General features: G+C 48.8%; 1 protein-coding gene across 1 annotated transcript in view; it reads left to right on the top strand.

Annotated features, from left to right (window-relative positions):
* Window positions 1-13889, top strand: part of LOC114485082 (lysine-specific demethylase 4B-like) — a gene marked incomplete at its 3' end in the record, with an annotated part of 50479 nt that overhangs the window by 13790 nt on the left and 22800 nt on the right. Inside the window, exon 2 of the mRNA XM_028485610.1 lies at window positions 9251-9357. The remainder of the gene's footprint in view (window positions 1-9250; window positions 9358-13889) is intronic.

Genomic DNA, 13889 nt, shown 5'->3' with positions numbered 1-13889 from the left:
TCCACATGGAAGCGTAAGGAGCACGTGCAAAGATCCTGAGGTGGAAATGCCGGAGAGGATTGCTGTGAGCGGAAGAGAGTGAGTACGTGTGAAGCGATGGGCTCCGCTCCCTTGAGTGGTCGTGTTGTGGTTCGGGGGCCTGGCCCAGCGTAGAAGGTCTGCGGGGAGCACCGGTTCTTGGACCGTATTAGCTCGTCTGTTGGTTGTGTCACCTGGTCTTCTCTTTCTTTCTTGTTCTGCCTTTTTAAGCTTCCCGTTTGGAAAGAGTCAAGACCTTGGTATTGGAACAGATCATTTCCACCCGGAAGCAAGGACTTTGAAATGGAGAAACCTCTTGTAGAACCCAGGGTGCCCCCCGCCGCCCCATCTCAAATGCTTTTTGTGTAATACTGTCATTCTTCAAGGTGGTGTTTGGACGGTCCCGCGTCTTGTTATGATCTGTGTTGTGAAAACACTCAGGCGGCCCTGGTCTCCTCTCTGGCCATCGTTTTGGGGAGGGTATCAGACAAGATGGCACGCAGTCCTGATGATGGAACATTCTGAAGCATATTTGTAAATCTGAATGGGTAAGGCACTTGTTAGTGGCCATACTTGTGCTGGTTCCCTTTGTTTTATTTTTTGAACTTTTCATTACGGGGAATTTGAACACACGCAAAGGTAGACAAAATAGGATAAAGAACCCCACATACTCATCACCCAGCCCCAAACCATCAACCCATATGGCACAATGCCCTCCTGTCCATGACGAAATATCCCCCATATTGTTTTTTATATATTTTGGTTTTAGTTTTTTTATTTTTAAAGTTATTTAGGCCTCACGGCTTGTGGGAGGATTGAACCTGGGCCCCCTGCAGTAGAAGCACTGAGTTTTTTTTTTTTTAAAGGTTTATTATTATTTATTTTATTTATTTTTGGCTGCATCAAGTCTTAGTTGTGGCACGCGGGCCTCTGTTGCGGTGTGCGGGCTTCTCTCTAGTTGTGGTGTGTGGGTTTTTTTTCCTCTTCTCTAGTTGTGGCACACGAGTTCCAGGGCACGTGGGCTCTGTAGTTAGCATCACGCGGGCTCTAGTTGAGGTGCGTGAGATCGGCGCACAGGCTTAGTTACCCCGCAGCATGTGGGATCTTAGTTCCCTGACCAGGGATCAAACCTGTGTCCCCTGCATTGTAAGGCGGATTCTTTACCACTGGACCGCCAGGTAAGTCCCGGAAGCACTGAGTCTTAACCACTGGACTGCCAGGGAATTCCCAAAGCATTTTGTTTTTAAAGAATTGCAGGGCTTCCCTGGTGGCACAGTGGTTGAGAGTCCGCCTGCCGATGCAGGGGACGCGAGTTCGTGCCCCTGTCCGGGAAGATCCCACGTGCCGCGGAGCAGCTGGGCTCGTGAGCCATGGCCACTGAGCCTGCGCGTCCGGAGCCTGTGCTCCGCAACGGGAGAGGCCACAGCAGTGAGAGGCCCACGTACCGCAAAAAAAAAAAAAAAAAAAAAAAAAATTGCAGACTCCCAAGAAGTTGCAAAAATAGTATGGAGAAGTCCCACGTGTTCTTCCCCCAGTGGTGACATTTTACACGACCACAGTCCACTGTCAAAACTAGGAAGTTGATGTTGGCACAGTACACTACAGGCCTCACTCAGATTTCACTAGTTTTAGTATGCACTCATTTTTTGGTATGTCTGTGTGATCTCTTATCAACTGTGTAGATTTGTGTAACCACCATCACAATAAAAATACAGAACTGTCAAAAAAAAAAAAGATACAGAGCTGTCTTGTCAACACAGACCAATTCCCTCGTGATCCCCCTTTAAAGTCACCCCCACCTCCCACCCTCAGCCCCCGGCAACCACTGATCTCTTTTCCAGCTCTATAACCTTGTCATTTTGACAGTGTTAGGGAATCATATGTAACCTTATGGGATTGGCTTTTTCACATAAGATCCATCTGAACTGTTGTGAGTATCAACAGTTTATTCCTTTTTATTGCTCAGTAGTAACTAATTATCCAATATTATTTTATCATCCTTTTTATTTCTATAAGGTGGATAGTAGTAGTAATGTCCCATTTGGCATTCCTGATTTTAGCACTTTGAGTCTTCTCTCTTGTTTTTCTTGATCATTCTACCTAAAGGTTTGCCCATTTTGTTGATCTTTTCAAAGAACCAGCTTTTGGTTTAGTTAATTTTTTTCTATTTTCTATTTCTATTTTGTTAATTTCTGCTCTGATCTTTATTATTTCCTTCCTTCTGCTTGCTTTAGGTTCAGTTTGCTCTTCTCTTTCCAGTGCCATAAGGTAGAAGTTGAGATGATTGATTTGAGAGCTTTCATTTTTTTTTCATATAGGCAGCTATAAATTTACCTCTCAGTTCTGCTTTAGCTGCACTGTATAAGTTCTGGTTTGTTGTGTCTTCATTTTCATTCACCTCAAAGTATTTTCTAATTTCACTTTTGATTTCTTCTGTGACCCATTGGTTATTTAGGAGTGTGTTGTTTAATTTTCACATATTTGTGACTCCCCACATTTCCTTTTGTTATTGGCCTCTAATTTCCATCGAGGTCAGAGAACCTACTGTGTATGATTTGAATTCTTGTTAATTTGATGAGGCTTGTTTTGTAGCCTAATATTTGGTGTATCCTGGAAAATGTTCCATATGTCCTGAGAATAAAGGATATTTTGCTGCTCTTGGGTGGGGATTTCTATAGATGTCTGTTGGTTTGTAGTGTTGTTCAAGTCTTCTGTTTCTTTGTTGATCTTCTTCCTTGTTTTATTCATTATTGAAAGTGAGATATTGCTGTCTCCAACTATTATTATTGAATTGTCTATTTCCCCCTTCATTTCTGTCAGTTTTTGCTTCATTTATTTTGGGGCTCTGTTATTAGGTTCGTATATGTTTATAATTGTTATATCTTCCTGATGGAGTGGCCCTTTTATCTTTATAAAATGGCCATCTTTATCTCTAATGACACTTTTATTTTGAAGTCTATTTTGTGTGATATTAGTATAACCACTCCCGCTTTCTTATGGTTGCTATTTGCATGTTATACCCCTTTCTGTCCTTTTATTTTCAGCCTATTTATGTTTTTGAATCTAAGGAGTATAGACATCATATAGTAAGATCTTTTTCTTCTTCCAATCTGATAATCTCTGTCTTTTGATTGGATTGTTTAGTCACATTTAAGTCTTTATTGATATAGTTGGATTTAAGTCTTCCATTTTCCTTTTTGCTTTCTGTCCAGCGTCTTTTGTTCCTCTCTTCCTCCTTTACTGCTTTCTTTTGCATTAAGTGAATATTTTCTAGTGTAACATTTTAATTCCTTTAATGATTTTTTCATTATATTTTTGGAAGTATATTTTTAGTGGTTGTTCTAGGTCTTATCATATACATCTTAACTTACCAGAATCTACTTCTGATTCCCAGTATTATTTGAAGCAAGTTTATACTGATTCCATTTGAACTGTGATTAATCAGGATTAAACTCATTTGATCAATGAAATGGCTTGGGTGACTTGGGTTTTTCAAGGATGCTGATGCGTCTGTTGGCCTCACTGGTGCCCTTCTTTTGTTTATTCCTTTTCACATTTGGTGAAATGAATGTCTCAAAGGACCTGTAATGATCAAAAATATTTGTGAAGCTCTACCTTCTCAGGATCAGGCTTGGGAAGGCCCCGACTCCTGTGTCATCACTCTCCTTGTAGTTTTGGCCTTCTTTTCTTCTCCCTTGCCCCATCTAAGCTGACTGGTTTGTAGCCTTGATCCTGCCTCAGGATTCCAAATCTGGGTCAGTGTGTCATGCCCGCTTGGAGGCAGGTGTTTGGGGTTAAGGAGTGCCCAGTGCAGGGAGGCCCAGGTCAGCCTCGAGATAAGTCTGCAAAGGCCAGCAAGATGGTTGGGCTGTGACTTGGTTGTTAGCTGTCACTCTTTTTGTGAGAGCCCAGGTGGGCGGCCTGAGGGGTGGTGGTCAGAATGGCACTGGGCAGAGAACCAGGAGCAGACCGAGTGGGTGCCTCTGGTCACCAACAGTGTGAGCAGCCCCAGTGTTCTGGATACATTTAGTTGAAGCTTCAAAACAGCATCAAAGTTTTTTTTTGTTTTTTTTTTTTTTTTTTGTGGTATGTGGGCCTCCCTCTGCTGTGGCCTCTCCCGTTGCGGAGCACAGGCTCCGGACGCGCAGGCCCAGCGGCCATGGCTCACGGGCCCAGCCGCTCCGCGGCACGTGGGATCCTCCCAGACCGGGGCGCGAACCCGGTTCCCCTGCATCGGCAGGCGGACGTGCAACCACTGCGCCACCAGGGAAGCCCGAGCATCAAAGTTTTGATCAAACGTTGGGGAGCTATTTTTTTTCTGGCTTGGTATTTTTTTTAATAGCAACTTTATTAAGTGTAATTCACGTGCCGTACAATTCACCCTTTTTTTTTTTTTTTTTTTTTTGTGGTATGCGGGCCTCCCTCTGCTGTGGCCTCTCCCGTTGCGGAGCACAGGCCCCGGACGCGCAGGCTCAGCAGCCATGGCCCACGGGCCCAGCCGCTCCGCGGCATGTGGGATCCTCCCAGACCGGGGCGCGAACCCGGTTCCCCTGCATCGGCAGGCGGACGCGCAACCACTGCGCCTCCAGGGGAAGCCCAATTCACCCTTTTAAAGTGTACAATTCAGTGGTTGTTAGTATATTTACAGGGATGTGCAGCCATCACCACCATTGAATTCTAGAACATTTTCATCACTCCAGAAGGAAACCGCATACCTATTAAATAGTCACTCTCCATTCCCCAGCGCAGACAACCAAATGTTGTAGTGTCTCTGTGGATTTGCCTCTTCTGGATGCTTTATATAAAGGGAATCACACACTGTGTGGCCTTCAGTGTCTGGCTTCTCTCACTGACCATCATGTTCTCAGAGGATCTGTGTTGTAGCGAGGGTCAGTGCTTCACTCCTTCTATGGCTGCATAATATTCCACTGTATGAATGGACCACATTTTGTTTATCTGTTTATCCATCGATGGACATTTGGGCTGTTTCCACTTTTTTTGTCTATCGTGAATAATGCCTACGATGCATAATACGGACGTTCATGTACAAGTTTCTATGTGGACACGTTTCATTTCTCTTGGGTAGACACCTAGGAGTGGAATTGCTGGGCCAGATGGAAGGTCCGTGTTTGACGCTTTAGGAAACTGCCAAATTGTCTTTCACAGTGGCTACACCATGATATAATCCCACCAGCAGTGTACGAGGGTTCCAGTGTGGCTTGGTATTTTTAAATTTGAATTAGGTTGGGGACCATAATCATTTTGGTGATGGTTTAATCCCAGGACGCGCTGCCTCTTTGCCCTGAGATCAGCTCCCGTCCACCCAGATGGACCAGCCAGGGAGCTGCTGGGAATGGGACCTCTGGGAATGGAGCTGAAGGGATGGGACCTCTGGGTCCTGGCACGGCTCTCGAGACGGCTCTGTGTCCCCTTTGTTTTTATAAAAGTGGTACATAAGTGTTGTCAGCAGAGACAGAAGCCTGTGTGAATTACAAATTTCCCCAGATCCTGCCACCCGGATAGAACCATTCTTGACATCGTGGTGAAGGCTCTCTGGTCATCGCCGTCTGTCAGGTGGAGGTCTTTCTAGTTTGTGGACTCCACACTCCCCAGCGGACACCCTTCTATTTTGAAGGGTGTTGTTCAGTTGTCCCCAGAAGGATGGTCTGCGTGGATGCTCCTACGACAGCTGGGGGCTCTCGTCATCCTGGCAACAGCCCCAGCTTTTGTGCCTCCTTCTAATCTGTCACCTCCTAGTCACTGCTTTTTTTTGACATGCCAGTTCATAGCCCTCGCCCATGTGTTACACTGGGGTGTTTATTTCTTTTCTTGACTTATAACGGGTTTCTCACCTTCAGCACTATTGATATCTCTGAGCTGGATCCTTCTGGGGGGGCCGCCCTGGGCACGGGGAGGTGTTGAGCAGCGTCCCTGACCCGCACCCCCTTGATGCCAGGAGCCCCTTCCCTCCCCCAGTCCTGACAAGCACAGATGTCCCCAGATGTCACCAGGTGTCCGCTGGGGGACAGACTCGCCTCTGGTTGAGAACCAGTGTTTTATTATAACCCTTTCTATATTAGGGTTGTTAACATCTTCTGCATTTTACGTTTTTTCTCAGTTTCTCATTTATCTCCTGGCTTTATTTTTGATGTGTTGTTACATAGAATATTTTAAAGCTTATTGCCAAATTTGTCATTTCCTTTAAAGTGCCTGGTCTTGTGACCTGCCCAGAGAGGTCTTCCCTTCCTGAGATTACCAAAACACTGGCCCACTTTTTTTTTCTCCTGCATTTTTATGGGTTTCAGAAGGACCCACAGTCTGGAGGCCCCGGGCGGGGACAGAGCTGTGTGTTTTCCATGCGGCTCTCCTGTAGTCTGCACAGGCTGGTGAGGCTTGTGGTTAGGACACGGATCTCGAGCTGGGCTCCCCTGTTGCTAGCTGTGTGGTCACTGCCCTGTGCCTCAGCTTGCTCATCTGTGAAATGGGCTGTGAGAACAGTACCTGCTTTCTAGGGTTTTGGGGCTGATCAGACGTGCCAGGTGCTTAGAGCCGGGCCCGCACGTGGTGACCTGTGCCCCCATCATCGGCCTTTTTATCTGTCCTGGTCATCCCTGACCCTCGCACTAGCTCCAGGGGAAGCTCCAGGCAAGCTCTAGAAGGACGACGCTGTTTGGGGAGGTCAGGGAACCTGTCCAGGGTCCCCAGGGCCGTGGGTGAGGGGCAGGGTCCTCTCCGGGCTCAGAATGTGTGCACACGTGTGTTGTCCGGCCCCACAAAATTACGAGGTACCTTTGCAGAGAAATAGGAAGATTATTTTGTCAATGGTTATGGTTTAAATGGTTAGTCATGGAACATTGAAGACCTGTACGCATGAGTAAAGAATGGGCTGGTGTCTTGAGCGTCTGCAGGGGTGGCCTGGCCGTGTGGGGAGCTTGCTGGGGTGCCACACCCCCTCCCAGGGTGCCGGTGTCCGCCCTGCTCTCTGTGTGGCGCCAGCCCCTTGCCTGGGCTGTGGGCTGGGGAACAGGTGGTGGCCTTTGCCCAGGCTGCGTCCCTGACCCCCCGAGCCTAGTAAAGACGTAGGTGGGCTGGCAGGCCCTGTTCTTGTCCACGATGTTCCAAAAGCAGGTGCTGGCAGCCTCCTTGGCTCCCTGGCCTTTCACCCACGTGCTTCCCTTTTTTTTTTAATCTTTTCAATCCAAGTGCTTCCTTTCTCTTTTTTTTCCTTTTTGAATAAAAAATTTTAGAGACATAATTTCAGATTTCCAGAAGAGTTGCAAGAATGGCACGAAGAATTCCCAGACACCTTTCACCTGGCTCCCTAGGAGTTAACCTTTCACTGCAGCTGCTCTTGTTCCTTTTCCCTCTCTCATCCTCTCTCTCTGCGCATTTCTTCCTGAACTGTTCCACATACATGCATTCCTCTTTACCTCTAAATACCTCAGTGGGCATCTCTTCTGAACAAGGGATTCTCTTATCAAATTATCAAAAGCAGGAAGTTAATTCTCAAAATTCTCAGAGAGTCCAGGCTCACACACCGCGTTAATACGTCACGTCGCTTTTGTTTCTGTTCATCTGGGTCAGTTCCTGAGTCTGTCCTTCTGGCTCGTGGCTTGGACTTTGGGAGAGTACAGGCCCGTTATCCTGTGGGGCGTCGCTCGGTGTGGGTTTGTCTGATGGTCCTCTCACGTCTGGCAGGAACATCCCAGAAGCAGTCTAGTGTCCTTCTCGGAGCTTTGTCTCTGGAGCTCATGTCTGGTGGCATCAGCCTGGCCCACTTGGGTAAGGGGGTGTCTTCCAGATTTCTCCACCCTGAAGTTACAGTTTTACCATTTGTAATTGGTAAGTTTCTTGCGGGAGGTCCTTGGGGACCATGTAAACACCCCGTTGTTCCCCCAACAGTCACCGTTTGTTTGGGCAGCCGTTGTTGATTCTTACCAAGTAGGGATTGTCTAATTGCACCATTCCTTCTGCATTTATTAGTTGGCTTTCTGCTGTGAAGAGCAGCTGTCTCTTCTTCCCCATCTGTTTATTTATATCAGCGAGGACGCATGGGTCCTTAACTGATTCAGTAGATTGTAATCCATTGCTGTCATTGTTTTCGGTTGCTCTAGCGGTCCCAGATTTATCCAGAGGTAGAGCTCCCTCCCGCTGGCTCCTCCTGTCCTTCAGGCACGTGCCCACCAGTCTCTGGACACTCCCCTACTTTGGGGCACAGTGAGGTGTTCCAGGCCCATGCTGTGCGCTCCCACCTCAGCTCCAGGCTTGACTGCTTCTCCAAGGAGCCCTGGTTTTTCTTGTGGACAGTGCATTTAGAAACCAAGATCTGGGTGTTCAGTTGCTCATTGCCAAGGGGGTGTCTTTGCCTCTGGGCCCTTTTCCCCGGGAAATAGGTGTGTAAATAAATACACATGTGCATACATTAGTGTGTCTGTGTGTACATGTATCGCACAGACACCCACATCCATTTCTGCTTCTACCTATACACACTAGTGCCCACGAGTTCACACCGACACCTCCACTTCCAGCCCTTTGTTCGTGCAGGCTGCTTGCTGGCCTCCCCTTCCCTTTTCTGTAACTCTGTAACTCTGTCAGTGAGAGCCCTGCATCACCCACAGTAAAAGAAACCCCTGGAGTAAGTCAATATTTGCTTTATCTTTACCTCAAAGGCACATAGTTCCAAAACCATGCTTAAAAGTGACATGGCTTAGTTCTTTCTTTTCCTCTTTATTGTGGTTGTATTATGTACTTGAAATACCGTTTGGTTTGCGTCTGTTTGTATTTCATTGTAGGATTCTTTCCCCCACCCCCCCAGTTCTTGTTGATTTCATTCATTCCCTCATTCATTTAGTATGTGGGACATTAGCATGGTTCAAGGGTCAGAAGGGTGTCTGGAGAGATGCGTCATCACCCTTCCTCGCCCTCCCTCCTTCAGGGAATGATCTCATTATGTCTCACAAATGCAGAATTGTGTGTGTGTGTGTGTGTGTGTGTGTGTGTGTGTGTGTATGTGTATATATATATATATATATATATTTTTTTTTTTTTTTTGGCCACGCCTTGTGGCTTGTGGATCTTAGTTCCCCAACCAGGGATTGAAACCATGTCCCCGGCAGTGAAAGCACGGAGTCCTAACCACTGGACTGCCACGGAAGTCCCACGTATATTTTCTTATACATGGAAGGTGACACAGTGGGGATTACTCTTGCACTTTTCTCTTTTCACTGTGCAGCGTGTCCTGGAAACAGCTTCATCTGGCCATGGAGATGTGCCCGCCCTCCTGCACAGCTGCGTGGTATCCACTGGGGGCTGCAGCACAGTTGACCCAGCCTCTCCCCTGTACGTGCATTGGGCTTGTTTCCAGTATCTTGCTGGTACAAACGGTGCAGCAGTGAATGCCCTGGTGTAGAGGTATCTTCATATTCTTGGAAGAATATCTTCAGGGTCGATTTCTAGAAGTGGGATTGCTGGCTCAAAAGATAAGTGCCAAGATGTGTGTTAGCTTCTGGCATGTTCCATCCTGTGGGGGCAGATGGGTTTGGGTTTACTCTCACTAGCACCGAGAGGGTCTGGTCCCACAGGCTCACTAGCAGGGTGTGCTGTTCTAGTGGAAACATACTTGCTGATCTGAGCTGTGAGAGATGGGGTCTCAGTATAGTTACTTTTCCTTTTTATTTACTTTTTTTTTTTAAATTTATTTTTGGCTGCATTGGGTCTTCGTTGCTGTGCGCAGGCTGTCTCTAGTTGCGGCGAGCGGGGGCTACCCTTCGTTGTGGTGTGCGGGCTTCTCATTGTGGTGGCTTCTCTTGTTGCGGAGCATGGACTCTGGGCGCGCGGGCTTCAGTAGTTGTGGCACACAGGCTCAGTAGTTGTGGCTCGTGGGCTCTAGAGCGCAGGATCAGTAGTTGTGGCACACGGGCTTAGTTGTTCGCGGCATGTGGGATCTTCCCGGACCAGGGCTTGAACCCGTGTCCCCTGCATTGACAGGCGGATTCTTAACCACTGCGCCACCAGAGTGGTCCCGGGGTCTCGGTGTAGTTTCAGTGAGCATTTCTGAAATTAGGGGTGAGGTCGAGCATCATTTCATGTGTTAAAAGCCAGTTTGATATCTTTTCTGTGAATAGTCTGTTTATGCTTTTCACCCACTTTTCAGTTGGATTTTTTAAAAAATTAATTAATTAATTTAGTTTTGCTGTGTTGGGTCTTCGTTTCTGTGCAAGGGCTTTCTCTAGTTGTGGCAAGCGGGGGCCACTCTTCATCGCGGTGCGTGGACCTCTCACTATCGCGGCCTCTCTTGTTGCGGAGCACAGGCTCCAGACGCACAGGCTCAGTAGTTGTGGCTCATGGGCCTAGTTGCCCCGCGGCATATGGGATCCTCCCAGGCCAGGGCTCGAACCCGTGTCCCCTGCATTAGCAGGCAGATTCTCAACCACTGCGCCACCAGGGAAGCCCCTTCAGTTGGATTTTTGATGTTTCCTCATTGATTCAATTCCACCCTTACCCAGTGCTTTGAGATGCCACCCTTGGTTCCCCCCACTCCCTGATCTGTGATTCCCCCAGCTCCTGGAGGAGGTCAGGCTCTAGAAAGATATGTGCACACGCTTTCCTTTGCAGTGTGCTAGGTGTGCCCCGCAGGACATGGTTGATCGCTTCCAGGCATCTCAGGTTCTCAAGATCCAGCTGGAAACTTCCCGTCCCGGTGCTCCCGACCCTGCAGAGGCAGGTCCTACAGAGGAGTTGGGGTGGACAGGTGGGCTGTGTGTCCAGAGCATAAAGGCCTAAGAACAGCCGGCGGAAGAAGACGGGTATTTTTTAAAAAAGAGACATTGCCAGACTGCCCTTGGGAGCAGTCCTGGGTGGCCACTGGGGGCATGTCACCAGATCTGCCTTCCTTGCCTGAGTGAAGCTCTTAAATGACAAAGCCCATGACAGCTGCCATTTACGAGGGTTTACCGTGTGCCAGGGTCTACTTCCCGTGCTTTTGTCTGTGGCCTTGTTTAACCTCCTGCAACCCCACAATAGGGCATGGTGACCCCCACTTGACAGATGAAGAAACCGAGGTGCAGAGGTTAGGAACTTGCCCCAGGTCACATGGCCGGCTGGGACCCCTCGGGGGCATCTGTGCTGGTCTCTGCAGCCCCGCCATGGTCTCCAGAGAATGGAGTAGGACGTACCATGGGAAATGTGATCACAGAACTGTGTGTGAGGCTCTGCCACTGGGGAGCAGGCTCGGGAGGCCCCCTCTCTGGGGTTTAGCCTCTTTTTGTCCCTCACTCCATTGCTGTAACGTTGAGCATCTTCTCAGGTGCTTGCTGGCTGTTTGTATATCTCTTTCAGGGAGGTGTCCGTTCAGTTCCTTTACCCACTTGTGAATTAGGTTGTCTTTGTTGTTGACCCATAAGAGTTCTTTATCTATTCTGGATACAAGAAACCGTTGCCTAATCCCAGGTCACAAAGATTAATTCTTGTGTTTTCTTCTAGGAGTTTTAGAGGTTTAGCTCTAAAGTTTAGATATGTGAGTTAATTTTGAGTTAATTTCTGTCTGGTGTGAGGTAGGGGTCCAGCTTCATTCTTTTGCACATGGACATCCAGTTGTGCCAGCACCATTGTGGTAAAGACTGCTCTTTACCCCTTGGACAGTCTTGGCAACCTCACTGAAAACCAACTAACTTTAAATGTGCAGGTTTATTTCTGGACTGCCCACTCTTATCCATTGAGCTCTCTGTACATCCTGAGGCCAGGACCACATTGGCTTGATCACTGTAGCTTTGTCACCCTGAGTTATTTTATATCTAGTCTCTGGGGTGGACGTTAAAGAAAAATGATATGGTTCTTACATTTCCAGGAGATGAGATCAGAGCCTTCCTGGGGTTGGGATCCAGACAACCCAGGGTGCCTGTCACCTCGCTAGCTGAGCCATTGCCACTTCCGCAGTTGGATTTTGTTGTCTGTGAGGATACAGAGGATTTGGTGAGATATTTGTAAACGAGAGGCTCTTTTCCCAGTCTGTAAAGACTGATGAAAATGTCAGCTCTTCAGTTCTCTCAAACAGGAAGCATCTGAAACTTGTGTTCAGCAGGTTGGGTCTTTAATCAGTCTTGAAACTGGATTGCAGGCTGGCGTCAACTTGCTTTTTCTTTTCTTATCAGTTTGGATCTTTTTACAGCCAGACTCTCCCCTTCCAGCTAAAACCTGCTGTGCAGTGAACTTCAGAGGACGGAGATAGAGGTTGTTGTGTGTGGGTTTTTGTTTTTTTTTTTTTTGTGCTGTACGCGGGCCTCTCACTGCTGTGGCCTCTCCCATTGCGGAGCGCAGGCTCCGGACGCGCAGGCTCAGCGGCCATGGCTCACGGGCCCAGCCGCTCCGCAGCATGTGGGATCTTCCCGGACCGGGGCACGAACCCGTGTCCCCTGCATAGTTTTTTCTTTGCTTTTGATATTTTATTTTGAAATAATTTAAGGGGCATTGAAATGTTGCTGAGACAGTACAAAGAGTTCCCATGTACCTTTCAGCCACGTTCCCCTGATACTAACAGGTAGCGTAACTGCGGAAGGATGACCTGAAGTAATAACAACAGATTTTATTAGGATCCCACCGGTTGTCCCTCTCAGCCCCTTTTCTGCCCAGGACCCAACCCGGGACCACACGGTGCAGGTGTCAGGCTCCTTAGGCTCCTCCGGACTGGGGCCGTGTCTCAGTCTTTCCTTGTGTGTCGTGACCTTGACACTTCCGGAGAGCACTGGTGGGGGATTTTGTAGTGTCCCTCTCCTTGGCTTTGTTTCTCATGGTGACACGAAGGTTATGCATTTGAGGGAGGCTGCCCCAGGGCGATGTGCTGATATGTCTCTTTGCCTGTGGGGTCAACCTTCACCCCTCGGGTAAGGTGGCACCTGCTTGGAGTCTCTGCCAGAAGATTGCAGGTTCTTCCTCTGGGACCTCGCGACAGCACACCTGCTTCTCATAAACATTTGCCTGTCAATTTCAGCGTCTGCGGTGGATCTTTCCTGCAGCAGTGATTACCGTACAGATCTCACGGTGCATTTATGTTGCCTTCACTCCTTCTGCATTATGATCTAGAATTTTTTGTAGAAGAGAGCTATCCCTTCTCCCCTATTTACATTACATTTTGAATTTCATACCAATAAGGACCGGCATGTGTTTACCGTACTCTGTGGGTTTATCGTCGCGACTGTCACTGTTCATCTTGTCCTCGCTGTCCTCGCTTTTGTCGTCTGGTGCCCCTTCACTGCGCTCATGTCCTCCTGGGAGTCCCCATCTTCTATGAGTGTTTCCGCCCTCCCTGCTCCCACGAGGGGCTCCAGCTCACCTTGGGAGCAGCGGGGAGCAGGCCGAGTTGGGCGCTGAGCCCTCCTGGATCAGATAACACACACAGGCGAGGGCTCCCTGCCTTTGTGGGCGGAAGATGCCCGTCAGCTCTCTGCCTCTCGGACCCCGGGCCCAGCTCCCGGGCCACCGTGGGCAGTGTGGGTGGTGTGGGTGGACCCATCCCGAGGGCCAGCCCTAGGTGGCCCAGAGCTGATAGGACCAGGGGCCCAGCAACCCCTGCCCGGGGTGGGGAGGCCAGGCCTGTGGGGTCCCAGAGGTGCCAGCAGCCTGTGGCAGTTCCTGGTGTCTCAGCGTGTGGAGACAGCTGGCTCTTCCCCCGTTCCTGCTGCTTCTTCCCGGCCCACCTGCCTGCCCTTTGCAGAGGGTGGAGGAGCCATCAGCGTCCGCGGGGCGGGCACCTCGGAAGAGCGACATCATCCGATTGTCAGACGGCGCCTTTTTAAAGGAGAAATAAATGGTCAGAGTGTGCTTCTTCGGGGTGGTGGTGTCTGAGGCCTTGGGTCGCCACTCAGTCTGTCTCCTCA

Source organism: Physeter macrocephalus, unplaced genomic scaffold, assembly GCF_002837175.3.
Source record: "Physeter macrocephalus isolate SW-GA unplaced genomic scaffold, ASM283717v5 random_484, whole genome shotgun sequence".
Taxonomy (NCBI): domain Eukaryota; kingdom Metazoa; phylum Chordata; class Mammalia; order Artiodactyla; family Physeteridae; genus Physeter; species Physeter macrocephalus.
The sequence above is the reverse complement of the archived record's forward strand: the minus strand, read 5'-3'. Positions and strand labels throughout refer to the sequence as shown.